General features: G+C 38.8%; 1 long non-coding RNA gene across 1 annotated transcript; it reads right to left on the reverse strand.

Moving 5' to 3' along the window:
• Positions 1–8,666: 8,666 nt before the first annotated feature.
• LOC108407090 (uncharacterized) lies at positions 8,667–12,245 on the reverse strand. The gene is made up of 3 exons (XR_001855637.3): positions 11,348–12,245; positions 11,100–11,213; positions 8,667–9,669 (listed from the first exon to the last, which is right to left on the reverse strand). It is a non-coding gene; the product is annotated as an uncharacterized lncRNA (long non-coding RNA).
• Positions 12,246–13,099: the final 854 nt, after the last annotated feature.

The following is a 13,099-nucleotide window of genomic DNA, read 5'->3' on the forward strand; positions in this document are numbered from 1 at the left end:
ATGTTTGGTGCCTCTTAACCATTGTAGCAGTAATTCCTAGAGCAGCACCTGGCCTCAGCTGCCCCAGGTATCTTTCCTACCATGTGGGCAACTGCAGAACATTGAACATCATTCTGACGCATAAACAAATTTGAAAGTGTGAGGAAGTTAAGACTCCAGGGAGCAATCCTTTACTCAGAGGGAACAGAGCTACTGGACAGTTCTGAGGTGCTTCTCACATGGTGACTGAGGGTTCTTGATGAGATCAACTTGATAACATACCCAGAGATCAGGTCAGGTCACCTACACATATTTCATTAGGGATTTCCAAAACTAAGGTCTCTTTTTTAGCATAGCCCCAATCATGGCAGTCTTAGAAGATTTCATTTTCACTGGCCTCTTGAAAAGGTATATTATTTTAGTCACATTATCTCTGACTATGTCCTCCTCTGGAATTTTTGAGACTAACCATCCAATATACTCAAAGACTGGTGCCCTTAAAATCCAATCTGTTTACTTACGACTTTAGTTTGACTTGGCCTATTGGTTCTGGGGGAGAAAAAGTCAAAAGGCAAAAGACACAAAACATACAACAACACAACAAAAACAAACCAAAAAAACCTTATATTGTAATTAGACATTTGAAAAGGAAAAAAAAAAAAAAGGCATAGGCCACATTCCCGTTTTCCCCTATCAAGAAACACTTGCATGTTCCCCGTAATTATTTATTTGTAAATAAATCATTTAAAATATGGGATTTAAAGAATTTCACACTTTAGATACTAATATTTTATTTTGTTACCTACCTGAGATGTCTCTTAACCTTCCTGTTCAAATTCTGTGGAACATCTCTGCATAAATGTACTCAAAAAAAAAATACTCAAAGTGATCTTTTAATGAATTGTGATACGTTCTGAAATTATCTGATGCCTTTGTTGACATACACCTGACTTTTCCTTTCTGCACCAGACCTCTAGCTTCCCTCTGGAGGTACAACCAAGTACCTATTAAGAATGAGAGCATGTGTTTAATCCAAGTTTAGAACCCACTAATGCTCCATAGGTATAGGGTTACAAACCAACTTGAATTTTTTGGTGTTCAACTTTGTTTGTTCTTTGCAAAGCTCAAAAAACTTAACAGGGCTCAAAAGATTTCTTGGACATGGACTTTAAGAAAAAGTATTTTGATGAGTAAAGCACAAATGAACCAGAACCCATGTGGATCAAATTTTCCTCAAAATGCACATGGGTTTAATAATTAATGGAAAAAGTGCTTCTAGCATGCATTTTGGGTTTTATCAAACCCCAAATATTTGGGAAAAAATAGTTTGATAGGTTCAAAGAACCCAAACTCTGATTTGATGCACCCACATTAATATCTTGACATTGAATAAAAATGAGAACTATTTAGGTGTAATAGAAAACAGAGCAGCACTTGTTTAAAAAGTACTTGTTCAAAAATTATGTGAATGAAAGAAAATAACAGAATTTTATTCTACAAAGTTCATCCTTGTTCATATTTGTTTCCTCAAAACCTTCTTTTGAGAATTTCCAACACTCTTTTAAATATACTCTGTTGCAGCATATTAAGAATTTTGAAAGAAATTATTGATTGCAGTTGAAAAAGAAAAAAAAACCTGAATAAAATCCTTTGAGATACATAATCTGTCATGAAATTTTGTAAGTTATTTGCAAATTTTTCTGCCAGTATCAATAAATCCCTGAAATTACAGGATAAACTGTATTAATTAAAGAATGGTACTGTGTATTTAGAAGTTCCTGGAAGTTATATTTTTGAGTTCACAGCAGTGCTGCTGTGTGTCTTAGCAAAATTTAATTTTACCTCTTTTCCATAAGGCAATTACATTCAGCAACAGGGCATTTTCTCAGCAGAATCTGAACATTTAAACTTTATGTACATTTCATATGTTTATGTCTCAGGGAATTCCATAATTTTGAAAAACTTTGTCTAATTTCTATTGAGTACATGAATCTTCTACAAATCTTGGAGCAATCATAAATAAAAATAGTACTGTTTTCTTTACGTAGGCTTGAGGTCTGCTATAGAAAATAATAGCTAATGCATTTTTCAGACAACAAACAGAAATTTTTAATTTCAGCTAAATGTTTGTATGATACATCAGACCAATAAAATTAATCTGAATTCTCTCATCATTTGGTTCCATAAGAAACTATGGGATTTTAAAATTATTTCAGTCTAGTTGAAATTCCATACAAAATAGTAATGATCTATCCCTTTTGTTTACGCCTGTACATCTATAAAAAGTGACATAAAAATAATTTAACGTTGCAACAAAGATGTTGAACTGGAAGAACTTTCTTAAGAGATGAAATACTTCATAATGAAAAGTGAAAATTTAGATTTTGTTTTTACTGTTTGAAAAAAAAAGAGAGAAAAGGAAAAAATATTACCATCTTTCCTAATAGAAGCAAAGTTTGGTGTCTAGTGAAAGATTCATGTTTGGTTATTTCTCTGGCACATCCTCTGACCTGTGGGCCAGCCAGTCAGCTATCAGAAGCCTTAAGAAGTGAGCCCACAGAAAGGACTTCCCTAAAGATGGAGGAAGAACTGGGGAATGACTAGGATAACACTGTTTCAGCCAAACACAGTAGCTTGGAACCATTTATGGATGAGCCCCAAATGGAACTGAATGCTATCTCCACTCCAATTATTCTTCCTCCTCATGCTTCTGCTCACAAAAAAAAAACTATTGTAGCAGGCAACTGTGCCGGTTGCCAGAAACCCAGCAAAGCCATATTAATGATATGACCCTTTATGATATGTGCTTATTTATATTCAGCGAGGTAGGTTACTGACAACTTGGCCATTAATTTGCTGTTTATAAATCATATTTTCCTTGTGTGGTAGCCACAGTACTTTGACATTCACAGTCGTGTTGAAAGAAACAAGTTTATGAAAGAAGGCAAAGGGAAAAAGAAATTGGTCCTTTAAAGATCACCAAATCACGCATGTCAGCCACTAAGTAAAGGTCTGGGCTTGAGAAATAACATAATGCCAGTGGAGAGGTAAGAGAAGGGATGTGCTGTGTGTATTCAGTTCACATATTCAAGGGGAATCAGACCAGCAAAGAAAACTCTAAGTATTCCAACCCCTAAAGAAACATAATCTGGAGTTTATATCCAATGGTTTGTGGGAGTTTATTGGAATATACAACAGGGTTCATGTCGTGTGTCACAAGGTGAAGCCTGTTCGCTGGTGATTTACAAGCCGCATGTGCCGGCATTACTGTAATTTATAGAACACAGATGGTCCTGGAGTGCCCTGCTGACTTGTAGCTGAATCAGGACCTAAGCCCCGTGTGTCATCTGCTCTGGGTACCTCAGGCTCACTTCCCAAAATTACTCACCAACATATTTTTCTGAATTGGAAGATTCCAGAGACCCTTACCTCGTAACAAATGTGACTTTAGAACATGCAGCTGCAGGAGAGGTGGGAAAAGATTTAGGCTAGGAAGAGACAGGATATTTTTCTTTTTTCCCTCTGCCCAAAGAAAGGTGGTTTCAGTCTCTCTACGTCCCTGTGCGCTTTTCCTCAATAGGTTTGTCATTCTTACATTGTTACCAGGGAAACAAGGTGCTGCTTCCTTCTTGAGTGTGTCCAAACTATATCTCTGCTACCTGCTCCCAGCGCAGAAATCATAAAAGATGCAAAGAGGAAGGTTAAGACATTTAAAAATTGTTACCTGTTTCTGATATCAAGTGCCAAAAAGCCTCCATCCCTAGCTACCTTCAAAACAATTATATCATTGTGTCTTTATTACCAATCCTCTTTATTACCCTCCAAGGATGTAGTTCAGAAAGATGGTGTAATAATATAAGATGGATGTTTACAGAATCTGATGTAAATGGATTGACCTTTTTCAAAAGATTGTTTTATCAGCACTTTTATTCACAAATTAAGGCACATGTGTTGGTTTTGAACTCGCTTTCAGTACTTTCATTTGAAGTTTCCATCACTTCTTGTTCTGGTGCTAAAATATTTCATAGTGCATTTGAACCTCCATTGGCCAAGGGGCAGTTAGAGAAGAAAGGACCCTTGAAGTTCCATTTGTGCTGCTCGACATCTCCCTTTGAGGTTTTTATTGAGAAATTGAGTTGAACAATCTAGCAATCACAAACATGTGCCTTAATAACTTGTTCCAGCATCCTTGCACACTGCCACCCAGGGCTCCCACTCCTCCATGCCAGCCAGCCCTCACAGCCCTAGGGATGGCAGAATGAACAAGAAAGGATATTTCTGATGCAGCCTTCCACACTCCAGCTGCAAATGCAGTGCCCAGCCTCTAGAGCAGGGCTGCCCAATAAAAATATCATTCGAGACACTTATATAATTCTAAATTTTCCAGAATTCTCTAAATTCTAAATTTTCTGAATTTTCACTCTCAAAAGAGGAAAAAGAGACAGGTGAAATTAAACAATAACATTTGCACCACCTAAAATATCCAAAGTAATATTATGCAACAAGTAATTGATCCTAAAAATATCACCAAGACATTTTACATTCTTTTTTTGTGCTACGTATTCAAAATCTGACATGAACCATACCTACAGCACATCTTAATTCAGATTAGCCATGGTCCGAGTGCTCAACAGCCACATGCAACTGGTGGCTACAGTACTGGGTAGTAAGGTTCTAGAATGTTTCTCTTATGAAGTTGATCAAGAAAAACCTGAAACAGATAATAACTCTTAGGACCTTTTCCATAAAAAGTCCTTTTCCATAATACATTAAAAAATATATATGCATGTTGTATGTGTGTGTATATTGTTTTCTTATCAAGCAAAAGGGAAAAAAAAGTCCAAGAGGGGAACCAGGAGAGCTGTAATGGAAATAAAACTGATAGCCTCTCAAAACTCAGGTGGCACTTTCCTTTTCCAGTTAATTACGGTTTTAATTACATGGCTTCTTGCAACTCCTCGATACCTAATAAACCAGACTCTTTGGGGCGGCCAAGTTGGGTTTTGCTTGAACTGCAGGTGTAAGACTCAGCATGAAACATAAATCAACTTCTTAAACACACTCCCAGGGTGTGTTCAAGCTTTTTCTTCCCGTTGGCTTGTAAAATCACATCTTTTCACCATTGTTGGTAAAGAAATGATTGAAGCAGCTATGAGTTGAATAATAGCTTTGAGTTTTTGACTCACTTGGCCTGACATAAAACATTTTGACTCCAAAGAAAATAGAAGAGGAGAATAAAAGATGTGGCTTTTTTCTTCTTGCAGTCTTATGAATAATATATATTCTTAAATATTGACCATTTCATTTAAGAAAATAAAAATGAAAGTGCTGGGAATCCATTAGGGTTTCTGGTTTGAGTATTTGGAACCCATAGAATGATGAGAGCTGCATTTACTCCAGGCAAGTGCTGTGTGAGGTCAGTCAAGTTCAAACACGGTAGACCATGGGCCAGGGTTGGGAGCTCTGCTGCAGTAGAAAACAGGCAAGGAGGCATGCAGTCCTAACGTGCTCATTGGCTGGAAACCCAGCAGCATCTGATGGTATTATGAGCAGCTTGCAATTTAGCCTCAGCAGCAGGAAAATCTGCACTTGATCAGCTCTGCCATAACTGGTAAACGTCACCATGGTAAATGTGGATTTCAATGAAAGGTTTTGCAGTGCCTAGTGATAATTCTGCCAGTTCTCCCTCCTTCCCTCCTCCATCCATAAAGAGAAAGTGCAACATATGGTATTTGCATGTTATCACAAAATATGAGATACTGGGTGAAATAAATTATGTGTGAAGGGGGTTTAGCCCATAATTTCTAGTAATTTCTAAAACATGAAAATGGCTTTTGATGTAGGAGAGAGGGCCTTTCTCCTTGGGGAAAACTTCAAAACACATCCCAGGCTATATAAACATAAATGCGTTTACCTTGCTGGGCCTCCCTTCTTTTCTCCTTGGAATCTGGCTAATTGTCAATGATGTCTGTGTTCTAACAAGAGTTTTCTTTATCAGACCAGAATTATTTGAATTTGGGCTCTCTAATAGTGACATGCTGCTTTGAGTAGCAGAGCTTGTGGGAGCCTGTGAGAGGGGGAGGGAAGGAAGGTGCCTTATGTGAATCACTGTCTTGTCATGAAGAATGTCTAAAGTTAGTCCATGATCTGTTGCTCCTTCCAGGTTCTCATCAATAATGCTGAGTCCTAAAAAGATGTCTTTCTTGTCTCCACAGGACCTCTACTTGTTCTGCTTCTCCCATTAACCTTCAAAACCCTCTGCCCACGCTTGGAGATACAAGGATCAAACCCAGGTTCGAGGGCATGATGAAATCCTTGGAAAAGTCACATGTCTAGCTCTGACTGGTCCCCTGGCCGTCACTGCATTTTGGAAAATAAGTCCAGAATGGATGTAGAGATATCTACAGTCTCTGGGTAGGCAGATTCTTTACTTTTATAATAGCAAATGAAGAGCTAGAAACTGGCATTCGTGGGTATTATTGTTTCTGCAGCCATAGTACTAGATACAAGTGTTCTATTCATCCTTTATTTAAAATAAATGCCACTTACTGTGCACAGTAGTTAGTTAATAAGGACTTGTTAAGTCATGTCTACTGTAAAGTCCAAGGGACAGGTGAACAACCATGAGCATCCAGTCCAGTGTCTAGTACACAGTTAGTGCTCAGGAACTAATGGTGAACAAATAAACGAAGTGGAGTTAGACTCCTCCCTCTCTTCTGAACATGTAGAGGTAGAATAAGGTTTTTGGAATCTGGATTCTATAATTGTGTTAGAATCCAGGAAAACCTGGTCCAGTTACATATAATTAAAATGCTCATTAACTTGTGAAAAAAAGACTGAGAGACTCCACTTAGACCTATGCCGAACTCCCAATCTCTCCTCTCAGTCAGTGCTCTGAGCTGGCCAGAAATTCTAAGGACATTGTTTACCCTGCAGTGCCAGAGGCCTTGTCCCTGAGCAGTGGGATTGAGAGCAGAGGGACATGCTTTTCTGGAAAAAAGCAACATACCAATCAAATCACTAGCAATTGGCTGGCCCTTTAAAGCTTAGAAAGCCCTTTCACAGAGCTTTTTACTCTGTTAAACTGCATAAAAGCCTTGTGTGAAAAGCATCATCATCTTCATTTTATAGAAGAGGAAACTGAGGCTCAGAGAAATGAAGAGCCTTGCTTAAAGCCACAAGGCTAAGAAATAACTACCTCTAGATTGATACCCAAGATCTGGAACCAAGGAGACTGAGTCATTTTTTAGGGAGTATTTTAAAAAATCAATTAGTAAAAATGTCTTTGTCTCCTTCAGATCCCCAATTTCCTTCCCCAAGACAATTATTGTCTATAGTTTCTTCAGTATTCTTAAAGAAATGTAAGTATGTAAATAAGCACACACACACACACACACACATACACACACACACATACACGGAATAATATCATGTTCTTCTAATCATAGCTTTCTTTAAATAGCCTATAGCTGGGTGACTATTTATCTAAAACTTCCTATCACATACAGATCTACATCACTGTATTAAATTTCACAAATATAATGTATTTTACCATTTCTCCTTGATTGGACATTTTAGTTGCTTCTAGGAATTTGTCATTGCGAAGAATGCCAAAATGAATACTCATGTAAATGAAAACTATCATTCATTTTCTTATAAGATTACTGTTAACTGGACTATCCTTTGGGGCCTTGAATGATGGAAAATGCACTGGGATGAGGCATGAGTTCCAGTTCTAGGACTGCCACTCATGAGTTGTGTGACTTTGACACTCTCTGACACTCAACTTTCCCAGATGTAAAATTAGAAAATGACACTGCAGGAAGATCTCCGGAGGGAGAGCTGTGTGGTGGGCAGACCCAGCAGGACCCTGGGACTTCTGGGTTCTGGTCTCAACAAGATCTGTGATGATAAAGCCTTCAAAGTCTTAAGTCCTAAAAAGATGTCTTTCTTGTCTCCACGGGAGACATGAGTCTCAAGAAATGATCTCTGAGACTGCCTACCTTCTCCAAAAAAGTCTACTGGGGAAATAACTTCCTCCAGTCAATAGATTTGCTGGCAGCACTTTCAGAGTAATTAACACTGTAATTTGATACCACCATTGCTTCCTCATCAGCCATGCTTCCCTTCGTGTGTATATCTGCATCTCCCCTTTACAAGTCCTGTGTTTGGGTGAAGCTTGCCATCAAGTCAGAGCTTGTGGCTCAGGCCTAAATTTGTCAATATAATTCCTTAGCCTAGTCACAGTTTTCAAGTCTGGAATGGGTATAGACCAAGTCGGATCACAAGGACACAGAAGGATCTAGGAAAAGAGATTCCTTACTCTTTTGAGGAGCTTCCTCAAGGGGGAAACACATAGACCCAGGAAGTGTTTGTGGCCATCTCCCAACCACAGAGAGAGGCCAGACTTGGGATAAAGTTAACACCAGGAAAGAAGGATGGAGGGGACATTTAAGTGGTCCTTGGTGGTGTGACTGAAACACTAAAACAAACCAACCTGAGGGTCGGCCTGACTTTGCTTTTATAAGCCAGTAAGTCCTTTCATGGTTTCAGTCTTTATGGTTACATTTAAAGCACATTTTTCTGTTCATGCAATTTGAGGCATGTTAAGAGACACATAATTGGATATCACTTTAGGTATTCATGTAAGCACACAGTTTATTGATGCTTATTAGGTTCAAGCCAGTGATTATACTAAGTACTTTGTAAGGGTTACCCCCTTTAACCACCATTGCAACCCAGCAAAATAAGTACAACCAGAAAAGCTTCAGAAATTTTAAGTAACTGTCTAGGTTATGCAGCTAATCAGCAAAGGAGAAGGAATTTCATGGCTCCAAAGCTCTTGTTTAAAATGACATACCTCCTCTAGCCACAACTCAAATAAACATGCTTATCCAGTTTACCATCTTTCTCAGTAACACTGTGAAGGGTGAATCTTGTCCCGAGTGCCTTGCCCTGTCGGAACCGTCCTCCAGGTGATACCAGAGCCCTACACCAACGCTCCTCCCCACCAAGGTAAAGGGGCAGCTCGAACTAGCAGGCCACATCCCCACCTACTGAGCTGCCTGTAGTCCCACACTCACTGGATCTGTGTCCCACTCTTCTGCTGCTAGATACCCCTTGAAATTACATTATTAATGGGTAAACATATTTTCATGTTTGCATTTTACCAGAAACTTCTGAAGTCTTCACCCAAAAGAGAGACTAATGGAGGACAATGCAGGCACCAGGTAGATGGAAGATGAGAAGGTAAGATTTTCAAATAGTTTTCTTTGGGTGATAACATGTACCACTGGCAAGATTATAATAACATCAAGCTCACATTTTATTAACTGAAAATGGATAAGTTCATTCAAAGTCTGGTAGAAAAAAAAACAACTCAAGAAGAAAACAGCTAGTCTAAAAAGATAAGAAATAATTACTAAGAGAATCACATTTCTTGCAATAAAATGTCAGAAGGAATGAATCCTTTTTTAGGCATGAATGTGCAAGACTATTTATAAACAAACATGTGCACATACATTTATATAGCACATACAATATATCTTAGCATCCTTTTTCCTGTTCACTTGATTAATTCATAGACACAGCTCAGATCAGCCATTGCTGTCCATTCCTTTGTTGTCATCTTTTCACAGTTTAAATACTTCTAGATTAAGTTCTTCCATAAAAGATTCTCATTACTGTCTTCTGTTTATATAAACCAAAGGAAGGAAGGAAGGCAAGGAGAGAGGGTAGGAGGAATGGGGAAGAAAGAGAAAAGAAAAAACTCTAGTTAACATCAAAAATAACTTACGCAGACTTTCAGTCTAAAAATGAAAACTGCAGTTACATTTATTAATTCTCTTTTCTGCCATAATTTATACTGCAGTCTTTTATTATGTTGATTACTAGGAAGAAATAAAAGGACCTCACCAATAATTAATTAATTGTGCAATTAAAATCACACACCTGAATCTTCCACAAATGTTTAAATAAATCATTTTTAAGAGAATTAGTATGTAGTTGCTGTCCCAGATGTTTCAAAGGCAAACAGATGTGTTAATTTGCATACTTTAGGACTTGAACTATACTTAAGTCTCTTCCTTATAATTTTTCCTTTTATTTCCAACTCTAAACTCCTCGGGTAAAAAAAGGTCAAAACCTGGCACAGTAACAACAATTAATGTCAGAAGAAAAAATAAATACATGTTTTGTGAATCAATAATTATGTTTAACTATAAGTAGACTATGTATTATTTGCACAAATTGGGAAAACAAAGCAGAGTAAAATTTAGAATAAAAACAACATACAAAAGTAAAAGTAAACATGCATTTAAAAATATCCCAAAACAGCCTTGACATATATCCTCTCAGGAACTGTCACAGTCCCTCTGTGAGGAGCATGCATTTATTATTCCTATTTACAATGAAGGAAATAAAGACTGGGAGAAGGATTAAATTTTCAGAGCCAGGGAGTTGCAGAAGTAGGTAATACCAGAGCCTAAAAATTCCAAATCCCAGGTGCCTTCTTTTCCCTACACAATCCATTCTCCCTGGAAGTGAGGATTTTGATAAGTCAGAAAATAGCCTAAGAAAGAGAAGTCAAGGAAGACAGGAGTGGAAAGAGTCTGTAGGAAATTATCTAATGAGTCTATGGAAACCCAGAGAACATGTGTTTAGAGTAACAGGGGAAGGATGAAAAGCTATGAAGCTTTGAAATAAAAATTTATTTTCTGGCGAAACAAACTGAAACTGCCCTCCTTTAGCAAAATGTGTTTGGTGACATGATGGAGTGAAGAAATTCTGGCAGAGAGATATGAAGAGTACTGAGGTTCTGGGAGCCATAGAAGAGAGGCTGTGGACTTAGAGCAGGACAGAAAGGGCCATTTCCTCCCAGCATCATCTCATTAAGAGTAAGAACAGCAACGTTGCCAGCAGAACAGAAGTTGCCTAACAAGCATTAGGCATGAGACACGATCTATGTGAAAGCCCAGCGGCCTCTGCGCAGTTTACTTTTTCATTAGGCACAAGGGCCCACCCCAGCACACCTCCAGAGAGAAAGGAAAGCACATTCCACATGACATTCTTATACCAGAATTGCCACACAAATACAAGGGTCAATAGACTTGAGAACTCACCCTCAGAGGCTGCCAGGAGACTTCTTTTTCAAAAAGCCTTGGGTCCAAATTCTAAGTCAAACTTTGCTTGTAGATTGAGAAAATATTTAAAGCCATGACTCCTACTGTCTTGTACTTCAAAAGAGCAAAGAAATAAGTGGGAAATCCAATCAGAAAATCTAAAGGGGGAAACCACATTTGAACAAAGAATACTTTCTTTCAGATAGTTATAAATGCTCTCAGATATTTACTCCATCCGTGTAACTCACCTCCAGCAAAGAAAAAATGGTCTGTTATTACAGACATGATGATCATTTTTAAAATACGGTAATCAAGGGGTCCAGTGATCTGGCCAAAGTCACATAGGAATTAATGGGCCAAGAAAGTAGTAGAGAAGTGAAACCATGTCTTCTGATTCTCCTGCCTGGGAGCGCAGCCACTACCACTCAGCCTGTCAGCAAGAAGAATTAAGGGTCAAAGAGAAATGCACCTCACCCACAGAAATGGAAATTCCAAGTGTACCCCCAGATAAGTGGGGGCCCAGAAAAGAACACAGAGAAGTGGCCCACACAGCCCAGGCATTTTCACTTTCGTGCTGAATTTTCCTTGATAATTGCAAGGCAATTCAGAAGTCCCCACCCTGATTTATGAATTACTTTAATAGAATTCCCCATTCGCTAAGGTCTGTGAACTTCATGGCATCATGGCAACTACGATTGGCAGGAGTATTCTGTAAAGTCCCTCTCATTCCTCTCTGATGACCTCCAGTTTGCAAGGTATACAGCATTTTGGTTTAAAGGCCGCAATTTCCAAATGCTCTCATTTTTGGCAATTTTCACTAGGTCAACTGTGAGTTCCAGTTTAGAATGCCAGAAAGCCTTTTTTTTTTTTTTTTTTTGTATGGTCAGAAACCAGTATAAAATTGGGAGTGGGAATGGCCGAAAACCTTTCATAGATGACATTAAGGGTAGGTATTAGCTCTCCTTTAAATAAAAATACTCATCGCAGAACAATTACACAAACACCAACAGAGACTTGGAATTCTCTAAGAACATAAGGATCAAGAAACCAGAGCCTGTAGAGATTTCACTCGTATGTATAGCCACAATATTGTTGCTGAAGAAAAGGAAAGTATTTACAGTGAAGACAAGGAGGCCAAGACGGAAGGACGTGCAGGCCTTGATAAGTTATTTGAAAAAGCAAAAAAGCCCTAAACATTTAAAGAGAATAATAAAAGATTTTGTGAGACTCAAAGGGAGAGCAAATTCTGTAGCTAGCGATGGAGTTTTTGAGTATTGGCAAACGCAAACCTCCGGAGAACAGGGCAGCCTCTCGGGGAGCCTCGGGGCTGCCTTTCCACCGGCCCCCTGACGGCTTCCTTTAAGCTCTGAGGATTCACTGGCAACGCAGCTTACTTTGGCAGCACCACACACGTGTTGCTTAGAGATGGTCTCAAACGTGGAGCGAATGAGTAAAGCAAGGAGAGAGTTAATCCAGCCAGGAGAACTGAATGCAGAGCTGAGACGATCCTAAGTGACTTGGACTACAGAAAAGGAGAGAAGGAGATGGGGGCTTTCCCCTGCTGAGCAGGGTCTCACCTTGAACCAGGGTCGGGGAGCTGTTGCAGGTACAGTCTCCCAGGCACCAAGCTCAGAGGCCCCGGGCTAGGTTCAGTTCTTCGCTGTTGCCATCTTGAAACCCTTAATAATCTTTGAACATGTGGCCTCGCATTTTCATTTTGTACTGAGCCCTGCAAGTCATGGAGCCAGTCCTGGTCTCCTAACAAAGCAGCACATGGTATCTGGGCTTTCAGATAACATCCAAAACTGGGGACTTCCGACTCCTAACTTACCAGCAGGCACAAAGAAATATGGAGAGTCGAGGTAGATAATTTTGACAAAGTGAGAATTTTGAAGAGATGGCATATATTTTTTCTTCCTGGTAAAAGCTCGAAGCAGGATTTAGTTTCTATTCTTTACTGGCATAATATTTTTTTTCAAAAGTCATTCAGGCTGTGGTTT

The sequence above is a fragment of the Manis javanica genome, chromosome 1, assembly GCF_040802235.1.
Source record: "Manis javanica isolate MJ-LG chromosome 1, MJ_LKY, whole genome shotgun sequence".
NCBI lineage: Eukaryota > Metazoa > Chordata > Mammalia > Pholidota > Manidae > Manis > Manis javanica.